This window comes from Neopelma chrysocephalum, unplaced genomic scaffold, assembly GCF_003984885.1.
Source record: "Neopelma chrysocephalum unplaced genomic scaffold, ASM398488v2 Primary Assembly neopelma1_97017, whole genome shotgun sequence".
Taxonomy (NCBI): domain Eukaryota; kingdom Metazoa; phylum Chordata; class Aves; order Passeriformes; family Pipridae; genus Neopelma; species Neopelma chrysocephalum.
The window spans coordinates 2,948,001-2,964,519 of record NW_020925659.1 but is presented as its reverse complement, the minus strand read 5'-3'; positions in this window follow the sequence as shown (position 1 = coordinate 2,964,519).

The following is a 16,519-nucleotide window of genomic DNA, read 5'->3' as shown; positions in this document are numbered from 1 at the left end:
CCTGCCGTGCTCCCATCTGCACCATGAGCCCCTCTTCCTCTGGGCTGCACAGTCAGATTTTAGCACCTGCTATGATTAGCTCTGTGATGACACCCATGGAACCCTCAGGTCAAAGAAAATGAAAAAAAAAGGCAGCAGAAAACACATCCCTCCTAAAGGGCAGAACAGAGTTGCTTGTTTGACACAGTGCCATATGTGCCGTATTAATGTCTGCTGTAATCTTTCACTTCAGCTGGAACTGAAAATCCTAACTGGCAGTGCCCATGGCTGTACACTGGCAACCCCACCTCCTCTTGCACTCTGTCTCCTCACTTCTAGCTGTGGGCCTTGTTCCTGAGCATTTTAGCACCAGTTCCAGACAGGGCCCATGACCTACCAGTTTCCTAGTAGACACACAGAGAAGAAGCATTTTACTGCCCTGAGATAATTACCAACTCAGAAACACAAAAGCTTCTCTGCATGTCCCTTAAGATTGTCCCAAATCTCTGAGGACCAAAACAAAAGAAGTAACTAGAGACTGTGCTTTCTCCTCCTTCCCCTACAGCAAGACAGTAACAAGTTCCAATAAATACGTGCATGATGAGGAAAAAAGTTACAAGTTTTCTGCAGCATTTGGCCCTCAGAAATAAGCACTAGTTAGCACAAAAATATGGATGAGGCAGAAGAAAATGCATAACTCAAACTGTGGTGCTATCCTTTTCCAACAAGCCTGGCTATATTCTGGATCTCCTTTCCTTGTCTCCTCTTAGACCTTGCAAGCAGCTGACCTGGCAAGCACAGTTGAAAACTATTGCTGGTTTTGGACATCTTCCATCTCTGTTACTTCCCTGTAAATAAATTCACAGAGGTGTTGTATGCAACCACTTTTATTCTGGCAAGGTGGAATAAAGGTAATTCTGAGCCAGATAAGAAATATACTGGTTTTGAAATATGCTGTACAGAAAGTGTACACAGAACAAAACAGTACATGCATAAGCATGCCTGGTTCTCAGGTCATGCTTCAGCCTGGTACTGGTTTTCAAAACCTTCATTTTCTCTAACTGCTTGTGAGACAGATTGCATTAGGTATTATTAAGTAGCAAGACAACATTACTGGCCCTTTAGCCTTAGCTCAGGTCTTCCTGCACTGCTTTGTTCTCACATCCCACTCCAGATTTCTTGTCCCAAAGCTGATCCTGGCAGTGTAGGACATGTAGGACCAAGGTGGCATGAACAGTCCAAAGTTCAAGGAGTGAGCACCATATGGAGCACATCACATCCACAGTAACCCCAAGGGCCTCATGCTGCTCTGACACAGCCATTCCCCTTGGGAAGTCTCCAATTCCGCTCCACTTGGGAATGGCAGAGTGAATGAGTGTTTCCCACTCTGGGTCCCTGCATGTGCTTTGCCTTGAAATACTTCTCCATGAGGACAAGCTGGTTTCTGGAACCACATGTAAAAGTTCCCTACCAGCAGTAGGAAAAGAAAGTTCCCCACCCCTCAGCCCTGTCAATATACACTTTGTGCAACAGCAAAGCTCACACTTACACTTCTCCAAATTGTCATCTGGGATGAGAAACCAGCTCTGCGGACACATGAAATATTTTGAGAGCAGATGTGAAAGCTGCCTAACAATTTACAGGGAAATCATTGTTTCCATTCTTGATGAAGCCACTTACACTGAGGATATTCTGGTCAGCTACAAAGGGAATAGCTATCCTGTGCTTTGTGCAGCTCTACTCTCTCGGCTGTTTCCTGCACACTGAGAGTGGTGGCACTGCCACTGCTGGGTGCAATTGCTCCATCAATCTACACACTGCCCAATTTCCCCTCCCTTCACTCCATGTGCCTGCACACCTTGGACTGCTAGAGGTGCCAAGTACATTTATCACACAGATAAGGCCTCTTCAGTAATGACAAAATAAAGGTAGCACTCTGTAAAATAAGAAGCAGAGCAAGGTACGCTGCAGATATATGGCGTGAAAAATATCACACATGCATTAAATCTACCTATAAAACTTGTTTTCTTTTGCCAGTCTGTAGCACAGCGAATTTCGAGATATCTGTGCAGCAACTGGCTTCTCCCCCAACCCTGTACTTGCTTCCACACTCCTCCTACACTGGTGAAACCACTCCAAATTTCCTCTTGAGCTGCATCACACAAAACATGACTGAGGCTTGAAAAAAGGCACCAGAACAGGGCCATTTTTAAAGCTCTGCTTGGTTTGAATGGGGTCAGGAGCATCAGAAGGAGCCACTTTCTCAGTCCCCGCTCCTTCCCCTTCAGGTTCCTCTGTGATCCTGTTCTCTCTCCTGTCTGACCCTGTGGCCAAAGCTCTGGCTAGTCTGCTACTGCTGTCATCTTATGCTCTTTATGCCTTGTCTCCCTGCTTTGAGAGTTCCTTTATTTTTTTCTCCATGTGCTGTTCATGATGATTTTCCTTTCCCCCTCTTTGGCACTGTTTTAGCGTTGTGTTGTTGCAGAACCTCGTGGTGTGTGTCCCTTTTTCCTGTTCCTCTGTGCATGACCACAAAAGGGTAGTGCAAAGCACATATTCTCTTTTCTTGACTTTTGACATAGAAAAAAAAAATCAGGGGGAGGGGGGCAGAAGATTAGTGATTATGAACAACACATCTGGAACTACAATGGTAGGTACACTGTCCTATAAGTGTGGTAAGCTACCAGCAACTATGTCCTCGAGGGTTCAATAATAAGATTCTCTAGAAGAAATGTCCCATTACTCTTGCTCATATAATGCAGGTTTTTCATTGTAGCAATGAAGTGCTTGGCAAAAGCTGCTCTGCAGAGACATGGAAGAGAAATATTTCAACTACTAGTACACTTTGAGCTCTAGTGAAACATGTCCTGACTTCTGATGTTAGACTTATTTCCATAGCTTATTACCTCCTTCGGGTAAGCTCTTCTTGGGTCCCATCTGCTGGAAGGGAGCTTCTTCAGGCTGGTAGGTCTGAGGAAGTGGTGCATATCAGGGTGCCTTGATTACCCATACTAAATCTATGAATTTTCCTTGAGTGCTTGAGAAGTGTTTAGACACTTGAGGAAAGATGCAAGGAAGATGAAATTTAAACGTTAAGAGTTCCCAAGCCCATGGCAGGGCACAGCGACTGACAAAACAAGAGCACTGTAGATAGTACTTTTGCACTTGAACTTCAAGCATTTGTGCAGAGTATGATGATTTCCTCAAGCACTGCTGACCTATTCTGCAGGCAGTAGTGATGGGAACGTGCCTGTAACAAAACAAACTTCTAAGTATACAGTCAATTCTTTTCCTGTGTTTTCTTTGTGTGGTTTCGGTTCTTCAGGTAAGAGTTTTACTAGGGATGAGGAAACAGCAGCGTAACTCATAAGGACAAGTAAATAAGGCACAGAGCAGTGAGCTCACAGGACAGCTGTGAACTCAGCTGGGAGGCTGAGGGTCATGTGGAGCTAAGAGAAAATAGGGACCTAATGCAGCTACCAACAACAAAAACTTCCATTGTTCACCACACAAACATATATACGTGGACTCAAACAAAAGGTAATGAGCATGGACAGTATTCTAACATTTCTTTGTTCTTCTTGCCATCAAGGATAGTCAGGCCTCTCCAATTCCTTTTCTGTAGTTCATATTATGTGGGTGAACTGTTTTAAAACAGTTTTGTCAATATGAGCCGGGATTGAACAGTTTGTGGGAAGTTATCATCCAGTAGCTGATGAGACGTGCAATAAGAAAGAGCTGCGTGTGATCCACATGCACTCCGAGGTGGTTATTTGTCAGTGCTCCCATAAAACACTGGATACTAATTACAGATACTTCTAAAAGTTTTGCACACCTTTTGTGATGTTTTTGGGCAGACTGTCAAGAATATGCTGGCAGAAAAGTCTTTAATAAAATCAAAAGAGAAGCCAGAAGGGCAGAAAAATAAGTGCCTCCTAAGAATGCAAAAAGTGTAGTTTTCGTTTTGTTGGCTTTTTTGTTTCCTTTGTTGCTGTTGTTTTTCACTTACACTTTCAATACCAGGCTACATACCTGTGCTAATAAATATCTATAAAGATCATTATCAGTCTTGCTAAATTAAGAAAAGCACTGCCATGTGCCAGAAAAACACTGTAATTTTAGCTTTAAAATGAGAGTGGATTGAGAAGAGACAGTTATTTTGAAGTGAAACTTAGAAGCTGTTTCTTGGTGACAGTTTTGGGGACTGTGGAGGAAGAAGTGAAGGACAAAGGCAGAGAGGAATGGAGTCAGATCAGGTCACTCTAATCTTTTCTGGTTTTCCACTCTTCTCTTAAAAGCAAACCCAAAATACAAGACCTTAGTGTCACAAGCTAATAATGGTGTTTGTACACTTCTGAAGTCTCTGCTCAAGTATAAATCTTCCTTAACTGCTCAAGCCAATTAAACTTTCAAACAATGCCAGAAGAGTAGGCTGCAATCCTGACTTCCAAGCACGAACAGTGCAGGCATTCCCTTAAGGACAGACAATGTTGTATGGGACAGGGAAGTGTATTGGCAGCAATCTTCAGACTACATCTGCAAAGTCATGCTTGTTAAATAATTAATATACTTAGAAGTTCAAGGGAGAACAAGTGCTTTAGGATATCTACAAAATCACTCATGTAGTACCCTGAACTATTTTTTTGCATTACAATTATGCCTAGAGGCTCCAGCTCAGACTGAGGACCTCATTTTCAATAAGCTCTGAGTAATCAGAACAGTCACTGTGAGCTCTCCAGAGAAATTTGAACCAACAAAACAAGAGATAAACGTTACTTTCAGGAGTCAGACCAAAAATACAAAGAATTTTTTCTCACCAAAAAAAAAAATTAGTGCCTTCAGGTTGTGGAATAGTCTCTTGTGAAAGAGGCAACTGAGAAGTATTTCTGCAGAAATAGTTTGTGACTTCCTTTCATCAGTCCTTAAAACATGTCACATTTACAGGCTTTATCCTACCTTTCCATTCTATCACAGAGTATAACTGATGCCCACACTGAACAAGAATTGCTGGATAAATAAGTTTTACATCACCACAGTTTTTCTCGAGGTGATAGGTGTGCCGGTCCAAGCTTTGAATTGGCATTAATATTCTCTTATTTTCCATAAGCCACCTCACAGTAATGAAACAAATACAAGCCAGAGGGCTTAGTACACTGTAGGTGGCATCTGATGTAATTAAAAAGCTAGTTTAAAGGAAAACCACAATGGTTGCTCTGTCATACCTCCTAGAAATAGCTCTTGGGAACCTTTACCAGTGAAAAAATATTTCTTAGAAGAAAGCTACTGAAAAGGAGGAATTAGATGAGGAAGTCTCCATTCCAATATTAAAATAGCTTGACTTCTTCAGAAGTGTATCATCAGCTCATATCTGACAGACCTGAAGTACAAAAGATGCATCATGCATTCATTCTGCTCAGAATATCCTTGTGTTTTATTTCCTTGTGTTGCTACACGATGGTGTTAGGATAACCTCATGACAAACCAATGAAATCTACTTTTTCTTCTTCCCTGTCCCCCTTACTATGTCAAGAGATCCAGTGTGTCACCTTTGTCTTGGTCAGAGGCACCAAAGGACTTCTGTCCTTCCAAACCCCTTTGCTAAAGGAAAAAGTGATTTTTGCCTAGCTCAGGAATGGTACCAGTGGAGGTTTTTGCTAGAAGGGCACTAGATGTGTCATTTCATGAGCCAAGTCCCAAGGCTGAAAAAAACCCCAACAAACAGTCATATGTAGCTTTTAGTGAAGCAATGGAGTATATGTACAAAGGTAGAAAGGTAGAAAACACTCACTTTAGTAAGGGTTTTATTTATTTTGTACCTTAAGTGATCCATTTTGTTGACTGGCAGGTTTGTCTCGGGCTGGAGCAAGCCTGGGTAACGCTGAACCTCTATGTCAGCAAAAAGAGGCTACTGCAAACAAGAGATTTAATTACTCCCATGTATGCAAAGAGATAGTTTCTATGCATGCAAAAAATGCTAGATGAAAGTAGATGGGGTAGGTTGCTGAAACACAAGCTTCTCCCTATTTTCAGATGTACGCCTGACAACACACAAATGCACGCAGAAAAGTACACATTTCAGCTTTGTCAGGGAAATTTTTAGCAACTTAGCAAGGGAGAAGAGGTCATGAAGGCCATCACAGTTTTTTCCAAGGCATGGTATTAGGTAATTCACAAAGTGTTGCATATTCAATATGCCAGTTTTCTTTCAAATCTGTAAGACTAAAAAGATGAAACAAAACAAAAAACCTCCTTCTCTAATTTTATTAGACAAAATTAAGAAACTACTCAAAAATTTGCATTTTACCAACATCAAGAAAACTACTATAAGTCTTGAGATATATTAAATTACTGGATTTAATGCATTATTAGCAAAAAATGATCCTGTGGCATTTGGTGAAGAAAGAAACCCTGAGAAATCAGCTGTCTGGGTGTCTAGTTCCTATGTTGCAGTAGAATATTAAAAAGGATATGGATCAAAGAACCCAAGCAACAATGAAGTTATTTATCTTGATGGACAAAGATATCAACATTCTGGGCTAAAATAATGCACATAGGTGGTGGAATAGTGACATTGTCTCACTAAAATGTCTTTTCTTTATTGTGAATCCATGCAGCACTGTTAAAAATGGAGCATTTATTTTTAGCATGAAAGATAAAAATGGGGAAATTAAACATTCTTTACCCCAACAGCAGTTCACTCTTGTCACCCTGCATTTATTGTCTTACAAGAAATAAGAGATGATTTTTGACAATAAATTTTTTTAGTTCCTCTGAGCAGAAGTTTCTGACTGTGGTGGCAGCAGATCCTTTTTCTCTCCCTACACAGAACTTTTCAGAGGAAATCTTATACAATGGAATTAACTCTTGTTTTCCCTTTCACTAACCAAATATGACAAAACATCTAAGAATCAGCAGAAACTGCTGATTTAATGAAACATGAAGGAGGGGACAGGAAACAGGTTTACTTCCAAACAGCCCAAAGCTACAGAGCAAGCTCAGCAGGTAGCAAGAATTACCTCTATTTCCATGGTCAGTTATTAAAAAAGAAGGTACATCACAGCACTGAACATGCACTGGAAACATTTTCCCATGTGGTTATTGCTCTGAAGCACAGAAATTCTACAGACAGATAATTGCCTAAGGCTTTAAAGGAAGTGTAAATGCAGGTTTTAAAAAGCATCTGACTTAAAGGGTCAGTTTGTCTTTGCACGGACCACAAGAATTTCTTCCCCCCTTGCACTTCTCGATTAAAGAATCTGGCCTAGCATGAGGCAGGAAGCTTGGGAAAAAAAGAGGAGAGCTTTGCATCTCAACGTGAATTAACTGAGTCCCTAAACAATTTATGGTATCTGCCTCATGGTGCTAAAGACACCCAAAGTTAATAACCCATAAAGAACGAGGAGGATAAATTCAAAGAAAAAGGCTTAAAGTTTTAGAAAAGACTATCCTAGAAGCTTGTAAAAGCAATTAAAATATGATTCTTTAATGGAAGAGAGACAAAAGTTTGGAGGCATTACAGTGTTGTGTGGTACATAGCAAGAGCACAAAACGTGGACTGGATATTAGTCACACTGTCATTTTTTGCCTAAAGCCAGCACCAAGGGACTGCCTGGGCCATCATCACACATGCCTTTCCGAAAGCAAACACATTTCAATCATTCCACTGAAGACTGAGCAGCCAGCAGGGCCACAGGAAGGCTCTTGTCAGTGAACAACTGGAGAAGATGTGCCAGAAACAAACGAATAAGGTGCTGCAGGAGCTACAGGAGCAGCGAGTCACTGTGCAGAAGGAGCCTGTTGGTTTGCATGGGTAAACAGTAGCAGCAGCAGCAGGAAAGCAACAGAATAAGATGTCTGCCCAAGTAAACTCACTTCCTTTTCATTCTGTCTTTTGACACAGATCACTCTCTTCATGGTTTCTGAGCAACTCTGTAGCTCAAATACCCTGTCCTAAATCATTCCGAGGAAGTAAACCTTCCAGAACTGCAGTTTGCTGGCCTCAGGCAGCACAGCGATAAAACTACAAAAAGTATTGTTACACTGTTTAGAATTATACAATCACAAGCCCCCGGGGGCTTTGCTTTAGAAGTTTCCTTTTGGCAGTAAATCTCAAAACACTAAATAGTAACAGTGCTCTGCTGACAGAGGAATTGAAACAATTTGGGGATGCTTCTCCGAGGCCTTTCACTTACTGACCTCAACATGCTTGTGTCTTACAAACACAAAACTGTGAGACACCATTCTAGTTTTCCTGGATCGTCAAACCAGTCACAAATTTCCAATTAACCTGCTGACCTAGCACTTGCAGATAGGTTTGAATTGCTGATCAGATAAAGGCTTTGTCTCAGGCAGCAAAGATCACATACAGTGCTAGTGCCAACACTGCACTCATTCCTTGAACAGATAAATCAAAGCTCTGGGCAGCACTGTAAGTTAGGAAGGCCTGTTATCTAGCTTTTGTATCTTAAACTGCACATCCTGGATAATTTCTGTGGTACTGCCATATGGCAAGATTTTTTCCTGGAAACAAATGTGGGGCAAGCACTATTCTATCCTAAAGATTTAGCCACCAGGAATAGGAATTGACACTATACAGGCCTAGCATGGCAATGGTTTGCTCAGCAGGTATAAAATCCTTCTGCTTCCTGATTCACCAGTAGCACTTTTTTTTGATTATTTGATAGTTAGATGTTCCCAGGTGATGCAGAAATGGGGTGCTTTCTCATGTGTATTTGCATAGAACTTGGCATCTTCATCACCTATACAATGTGAAGCAGGAATTAAAAAGGGTATCTACTTGATATATATGCAAAGTCAGGGTTTGCTTGTGCTTATCCTCAATTATATATAAGCACAATATCATATGCCCTGCAATGCAGGCCAGATAACAAGTCCCAAGAAAAGGGCATCTCTGTGTAAGAGCATCTCAGCTTTGTCATGACAGAGAAACTTCCCAGATACACAGGTTATAGGAATCCGAGTTGGAATCTGTGACACAGTTTTGCTGTATTGACCAGAGCTCAAGGTCTCAGGAGTAAAGTCAGCTTGCTCAAGAAGATTAAAAGTCATCCCAGCATTACAGGGCAGAACTTCAGACACTTTTAAAAACCGAATTGCTTATTTTTTAATATTAAGCATACAATGATGTGATTTTTTTCGATAGGTTTCAGATTTTTTTCATCTATATTTTCAGGTCAGTGCAGATTTATACACTGATGATGAGGGATTTAACACGGAAATCGTGAAGACGATGCTCGAAACCACACAACTTCTGAGTTCAGTATAAAAGGCAGCAGTTAAACACCTAAGAAGGCACTTGTGAACAGGGCTGGGAAGGTTACCAAGGTACTCTGCAGAGTAGTTGACTAGAGACACAAAAAGCTATGGACTGCTGAGTTAGTTTATCCTTGAGACAAATGACTGAGTTCACACGCTGTATGAACAGACATTGTCTAGCTCTGCTTGCAGCAGGCTCAGCTGCAGGCACAGAAACACCTCCTGTTCCCCACAATCTCCACTGTCCTGTCTTGCTGCTGGCTGTGGTGATGGGGGCATTTCCCAGCAAAACCGACAGCGGCAGTTCCTGCCTCCCTGTCCTCTGACCTCTTCCCCTGTCGCGTTCCCTCCCGGTTTTGGTAGTTGTGAGGTTTGTGAGACTGCTTCTAAAACCACAGTTAACAAAACCAAGGGACTGAGTAAGGTTAAAAACACTCTTAAACAAGCAAGTGAGAAGCAGCAGCTTTGCTCTGGGGTCAGGTATCCGTGGACCTACCACTTCTACAGTGAAGATAGTATATTCTATATAGTCCCACCACTGCTTTCAGCCTGACATGTATAAACCTGACCACCTTAGCTTACATTATGAACTAAGAAGAACAGGGTGCAGATACATGGTTGCATTGCCTGTTCCTGCAGTGCTGGGGACAATAACCTTGGGGAAGGTTTGAGGCAGGAAGGGAAATCAACCACTGTAGCTCAAGTTCTTCGTGATGGTGAGTCAGCACTCTGGGGCTTCAAGTAGCAGTCTGCATCTGGTTCAGTTTCTTGCATATTTATTTTTCTTTTTCAGAAATAATAGTGTGAAAGTGAAATTTCAAATTCTGGAGTGCAGTTCCACGGCAAGGGCATGTATGGAAGGCCAAGGAGACTTGCTCAGTAGATTGGTTAGGAGTCTGAGATTGGTTGCTTCTGCAAGTGTTTTTTCCCTATCACTTCAGAATAAATCCAGCTTGGCACTAGGTAGCTTTTACCAGACATTTTTTTTTTCCCTTTAGAACATGAGATCAAATTTATCCTGAGCCACTCAGTTGTGGTGATTTCTGTACCAGTTTCTATACATTAAGTATTAATCAAGTAATTATTCTTCCTGACTCTCATGACTAATCAGGAATGTCTGTTTTTCTCATGATTAGTCTTACACTACAGATTTCAGTCACACATTTCTCAGACATCTGAAGTTCCTATCACTGCCCACCATAGGTAGGTCAGGAGAATCCCCTTACAGAAGTACCATTACATTGGTCTCTTGTTTCTGCAGGAGATGAGCACTGGAGACAGAAAAAAAAAGAAGAAAAAAGAAAGCTTTTTTTTCCCACTTGTTACTGTAAAGAAGAAAACTTCATATTAAGCACCAGAAGAGTTTTTGTTAAGCAGCACATATGCTTTTCTGATGCTTTTAATATATTAAAGCATACCTTCTTTAATTTTTTTATTTGTTGGTGGTGAAGATCTGGTAACTACTTTTAGCACACATAAAATAACTAAAGAAGAAGGGAAAAAAATCCCAAATAAATCATCTTGCTTTTATCTAGAACTTAGAACTAATATAACTTACAAAACCTGACTTAATTTTTATAGTAAAACAAGTGGCACCACTAATGTATTTAAGGCTTCAGATCTTACTCTTGTGAGTGCAGCTTAAAAACAAACATTTCCTAATGAAATAACATCAGCTAATTATTTTCTGCAGTCATATAATTAAAAAGAAAGGCCTTCAGCAGCTAATTCTGGTATATTTAAGACATCAAGCTGGTTTTACTTCTGTAAAACTCAATCTGCTTTGACAGTGTCTCCAGATTTCCCTCTGCTGGGGTCACGGCAACATTGCTCACCAGAAATAAAACTGCAATCTGCTCGCTGTAGTTTTGTAGGGAACACTTCAAGTTTTTAGGCGTAGGAGAACAGTATGGCTTTCCCTGTGCACGGGCAGAAAGCTGCAAATAATCAGACTGAATAGGTAAGATAAGAGCTTAGAGGCAGCCATCACTCATTTTAGTCTTCCATAATGTACCTGGCTGTTTAGGATGTGAGAGCAGATGTAGCAGCTGAGAGATACATCTCAATGCTGCTACTTCTTTGGGAATTTTAGCTTTAAATTTTCATGCAGGTGTAGCATTGGCTGCTGCCCAGTAAAACATTAAACCCTTGCTGTCATGACCATAGCATCCAGTCTTCCCTATTTCCTGACCTCCCATGAGTAAACACTTGCTCTGAAGGCCCCTTATTCATTCACATTCATGCCAGCAGAACTGGCATCAGCATTTCTGGCTTTCATTTCTGTTAAAGCAATTCACTACTGGTACAAGAAGGTAACATTATGCATAAGAGACTGATTGATCTGTAAAAAAAACAAATTAACAGGCTAGGTCCTGTTCTGCTCCCTGGAGTTGAAGAGAGCAGGGTGAAAAGACACAGTGTTCGTCCCCGCAATTTTCCTTTAGCTTGCTGCGTTGGAGAACAGGCTAGCTGGTGAATTCAGCCCAGTGAGTTCTCCAGACTTTTTTGGCTCAGCATGATTGTTGAGGGTCTCATATTCAAGGATATAACTCTATGTGGGGGAAGGAATAGCTAATAGAGTTCATGAAGGCTAGTTTGACAGCTACCAGTGAGAAAAACTGTAAAAATTCTTTATGCTGTCACGAGAGATCAAATTAGCTGTGCTTTGGACAAGTTGGGAAGCTGCTATGTTAAATATTACATTAGGACCTCTCCATGTGTTTTTCAGGTTATATAGTATTTTGCTTCCCTTTATTTCATGGTCTATTTCAGATACGCTTTTTTTCCCCCCACTCTTTCATTTTCTATAGAAAAACATGCAGATCACTGACATTACTCTTATTCCAAAGAGGTCAACATTTTCAGCTCTATCTTGCATGCACATCAGCTGGAAGGTTCCTCTACAGCTCTAGATCCCAGTGAACACTGTGGTCCTGCTCTGCTGAATGCAGACTGCATTTGCACTGCTTGGAGACTATTTCAGTATTCGCACTCATCGACAGTATTAAGTTTGTACAACTAGACAGCAATTTGGTTCAGATACCACCACACCACATAACATTTCTTTAGATACTTACTGCTATAATATTCCTATGTTCCTGCAGTTACTCTCAGACAAATCACAGAGCTCACTTCACTACAGTGTGGTATGTTTGACTCCAGGATATGGATCTGCTCATTCTTCCCCATACTGCAGCCTGTTGCAGGACTATAGTACTCCAAATAATACATGTAGAAAACATTCCTTTCAGCTAACACCCATCTCCCACATTACCTCTCCTACCCCTTCTTTAAGGGTGTATGTATTTTACAGGCTTAGATTAACTTTTGGGTTGTCTAGGAATCTAATTGGTCTGAACTGTTTAGGAGAGTTCATCTTTCACAGGACTAGGAGAGTGAAAATTAAAACAGAACCAGTTTGAACAAGACTCCCACCACTGACTCACTGTGGTATCCTGCCCAGCTGGAGGGAATGAACTTAACCTTCTCTGTATCAGCCCTGATAATGCTGTGCTTTGTATTCACAGCTAGAAAGGTGACAACACACCAATGTTTTGACCGCAGGCCTCCCACAGCATCAAGGCCACCCTTCACTCAAGGTTGTCCTTCAACCACAACAGCTGACACAAACTGACAAAGGGATAATCCATAACCTGCGACATCTGTTCAGCAATTAAAGCTAAGAGAAAGGGGTGAGAGGCATTGGTTTTAAGGTGTTTGTTTTCTGGACCAACTGCAATGTGTACTGAGTCTATACTTGACTGGACATAGCCTGTTGGTGAGGTGGAGTGAAAAAATGTTTTGCTTTCCTTTGTTTCCACGTACAGCCCTTGCTTTATATTTGTTAAACTGCCTTTATCTTGAACCACAAGGTTTTTTTCATCTTATTTCCTCCCCCCACGCATTATCCTGCTGAGGAGGGGGAGTGATAGAGCAGCTTCATGGGTTGGTTGTAAGGCCTAAACTCATTCAAGGGGCTCTGAAGCTCTGTGGTCCATCACACTAAGTAGACATGCTTTGACAAGAATGGAAATGTTCTACATTTTTTACATTGTGTAACCTATACAGTGTGAAAAACAAAATCCCTGGTCTGATTCCCACCCACGTTGCTTAAAGACATAAGTTGCACCCCTTTCAGAATGCACGTATGAAGAACCACCTCATCACATGAGACTGCCTAATTTCAAAACTATTGCTTCTGTGAACTTGTAGCAACAAATAGCTCCTTGTAAGGAATTTTTCTTCTCCTTATGTATTGGGGTCTGGCTGAGCTGGAGTTCATTTCCCCACAGCAGCCCTCACAGTGCTGTGCTTTGCCTCGGTAGCTAGAAGGGTGTTTTGGCTACTGCTGAGAAGGGCTGGCACAGCATAAGCACTATCTCTCAGCATTCCTCCCTCTCCACCATCAAGGGCAAGATCCTGGGAAGGGACACAAGCAGGCCAATCAACCCAAACTAACTGAGTAGACATTCCATACCATATGAAGTCAGCTCAGATTTAAAAGCTGAGGAGGAGGAAGAGGGGGGCTTTTGTTATTTACAGTGTTTGCCTTCTGAGCAACCACTACCTGTGCTGAAGCCCTGCACCTCAGGAAGTGGCTGGACATTGCTTACTTGTGGGAAAGGGAGAATAAACCTTGTTATTCTCCTCTTTGTTTGTGCACACACAAACTCTTGCTTTTGCTTTAGCAAACTGCCTTATCTCAACCTACAAGTAATTTTTCATCTTATTCTCTCTCCTCTGTTTGGCTGGGAAGGGGGAGAGATAAAGCAGCTTAGTGGGCACCTGGTGTCCAGCCAAGGTCAACCCGCCACACCTGATCAGACTGAGGAAGGTGCAAAGAGCTAGTTTTTCCCATTCAATGCTAACAGATTTCCTCCTGTAGTACAACATCACCATGTGTGATCCTGAGAACTGCATCTAAAATAAGAACACTTAGCCAGAACCATAAAAATCTAGCATTATGTTCTAATATTTTCTTTTTCTGATTCATTATCTGAAAAAAAACAAAAGGCAGTTTAGTTCTCTGGCATCAGAAAGAAGTTTATTTAAAATGTGAAACACGTTGTTCTAAATCATCAGTGCTTCACACAGATTCTAACACATCAGGATTGCCTGGTATTTGATGGAAAATGAGTATCTTGAGAGAGAAAAGAGGGGGCTGGGATTTGAGTTTTCTGGTTGTTATTTTTGGTGGGGTTTTTTTGTTTGTTTTTTTTTTTTGCATGTGCATCTGAAATATACAATTTTTCCTGCCTGAAGGGCATTCATAAAATTCAGCAGAAGGTTGACACTCCCTATCACATGCAGCAGTATGTAGAAATTTGGTAGTGCTGCACAAGAGGCCTTTGAAGCTTTTAGACTGATACTTCTCACAAGCAACAAAGTTGTTTCCTGAGCAACAATGGGAATGGCATGGAGCACAGGCAGAGGAAAACAGCATTCTAAACAGGGATTCTCTTGCCACAAACAGATTGAGGAAAAAGGCATTTCTTACCAACTGGTTTCACCATTTAGTTACTTTGAAGTGGTTTTAGTTCAAGGCCTTCTTATTTACTCTTTCCCTTTTCTATCCCTTAAGCTTCCTTCTCTGCTAAGTTCAGTGTGAAAGCACTAAAGAATCCAAAGTATTGGAGTGGTTTCCAAACTGGGCAATACCAGTTTTCAGAGGCTTAGTGTCATGTAAAGGAAAGGTGAAGGAGGCAAGTACAGTACTTACTAAAAATGCATATATTCACAGAATATTCTGAGTTGGAAGGAACCCACAAGTGTCATCAAAGTCCAGCTCCTAGTCCTACAAAGGGCAGCTCCAAGATTCACATCATGTGCCTGAGAGCATTAGGTTCTGCATTGAATTTACTAGATAGCTTAATACACTGTTTCTTTAAAAAGAAGGCACACAATATTATTTTTAACATTGCCACAACTTCTCGAGACAGTGTCCTGGTTCCAGCCAGAACAGGGTTAATTTTTGCTGTAGTCAGGAGGGGGGGTGGTTGTGATCCAGAGGTTATTCTGTATCACCTCACCTGGTTGCCGGTGGCAGGTGAAAGGGAGTCTCTTCCCAAGGGAGCAGGGGTTCCATTCTGGTCAAGAAAATGTGGAGGAGGGAGTTGTCTGGTATTGTCTATTATCAGGGCTATTTTCCATGTGAATAGTTTATTTTCTTGTACCCTCTGTCTTTAGTGTTGTTGCTCATACTGTTCTTTTTCTTGTCTCATTGCTGTTTCCAGTAAATTCTTATCTCAAACCCTGGTCTCTGCCTTTTGTTCCTCCAATCCTCCTCTTCATCCCTCTGCAGCCAGGAGGGGGAGGTGGAAGCAGGGGAGTGAGAGAGTGATCTGAGGTTTTGGAGAGTCTCCGTGGGGGGCAGTGAACTGGCAAGTACCATTCCTAAAACCTAAACCACGACAGATAGACAGATGCCTAGAAAATCTGTGTGAACATGTGCGTCTTGAGATCTTTTTCACAGGGAAAGGAAGCAATACACACATTTAAGGATCAATAATTTTCATCTGGACCAATGAAGTTCTTAAGTAAAATCTTTTTTTAGAAGAAGTAGTTAATATATTTTGTGATGAATTCTGGTTTTGCCCTGCATCAATCAGCATCATTGAGATGCTGTAACTGTTGCAAAAAATGTGTTCTGCTACTTACCTCCTTTATATACTTGTAATAGGCAACTAAAGGAACTATTCTCCTTGGACAAGAATTATCTCATTTTCTCTTTCCACTTTCCACAAATACTACAGTAAAAAGAATTAGAAGGCAGGCCAGATTCCAATCCATTAAAACATGTTTTATCTGGAATGGCTACACTGCAGCTGACATAATCTTTCTGGGTTTGCAGACTTATCACTGAGATCAGCAGCTAACTGTTGGCCTAGAGTTTTTGAGAAGATGAAGCCTGAGGTCACTGGAGTCAGGTTTGGACACTGGCAACTAAAGTACCTGGTGTTTTGCTGAACAGAAACATCTTGGGAGACCGCCAAAACCAACCAACCAAAAAACCAGAGAGAAATCTGGGGGAGATAAATAGTTGCATCAGTCCTCTTTCCTTCTGCCTCCCAGTGTAATTGCTGGGCAATTTATGTCACTTTCTATAGCTAAGATACAATTCAGGAAATTACTTCACCATTAAAATGTTGAGGTATCTTTGCTGACACAAGGTTATAACATAACAGTGACACAATTTAGGAATAACTTGATGCAGCATTTTAAACCAGCATTTCATGTGGTTTGGCTAGAATAAATAAGGGATAGA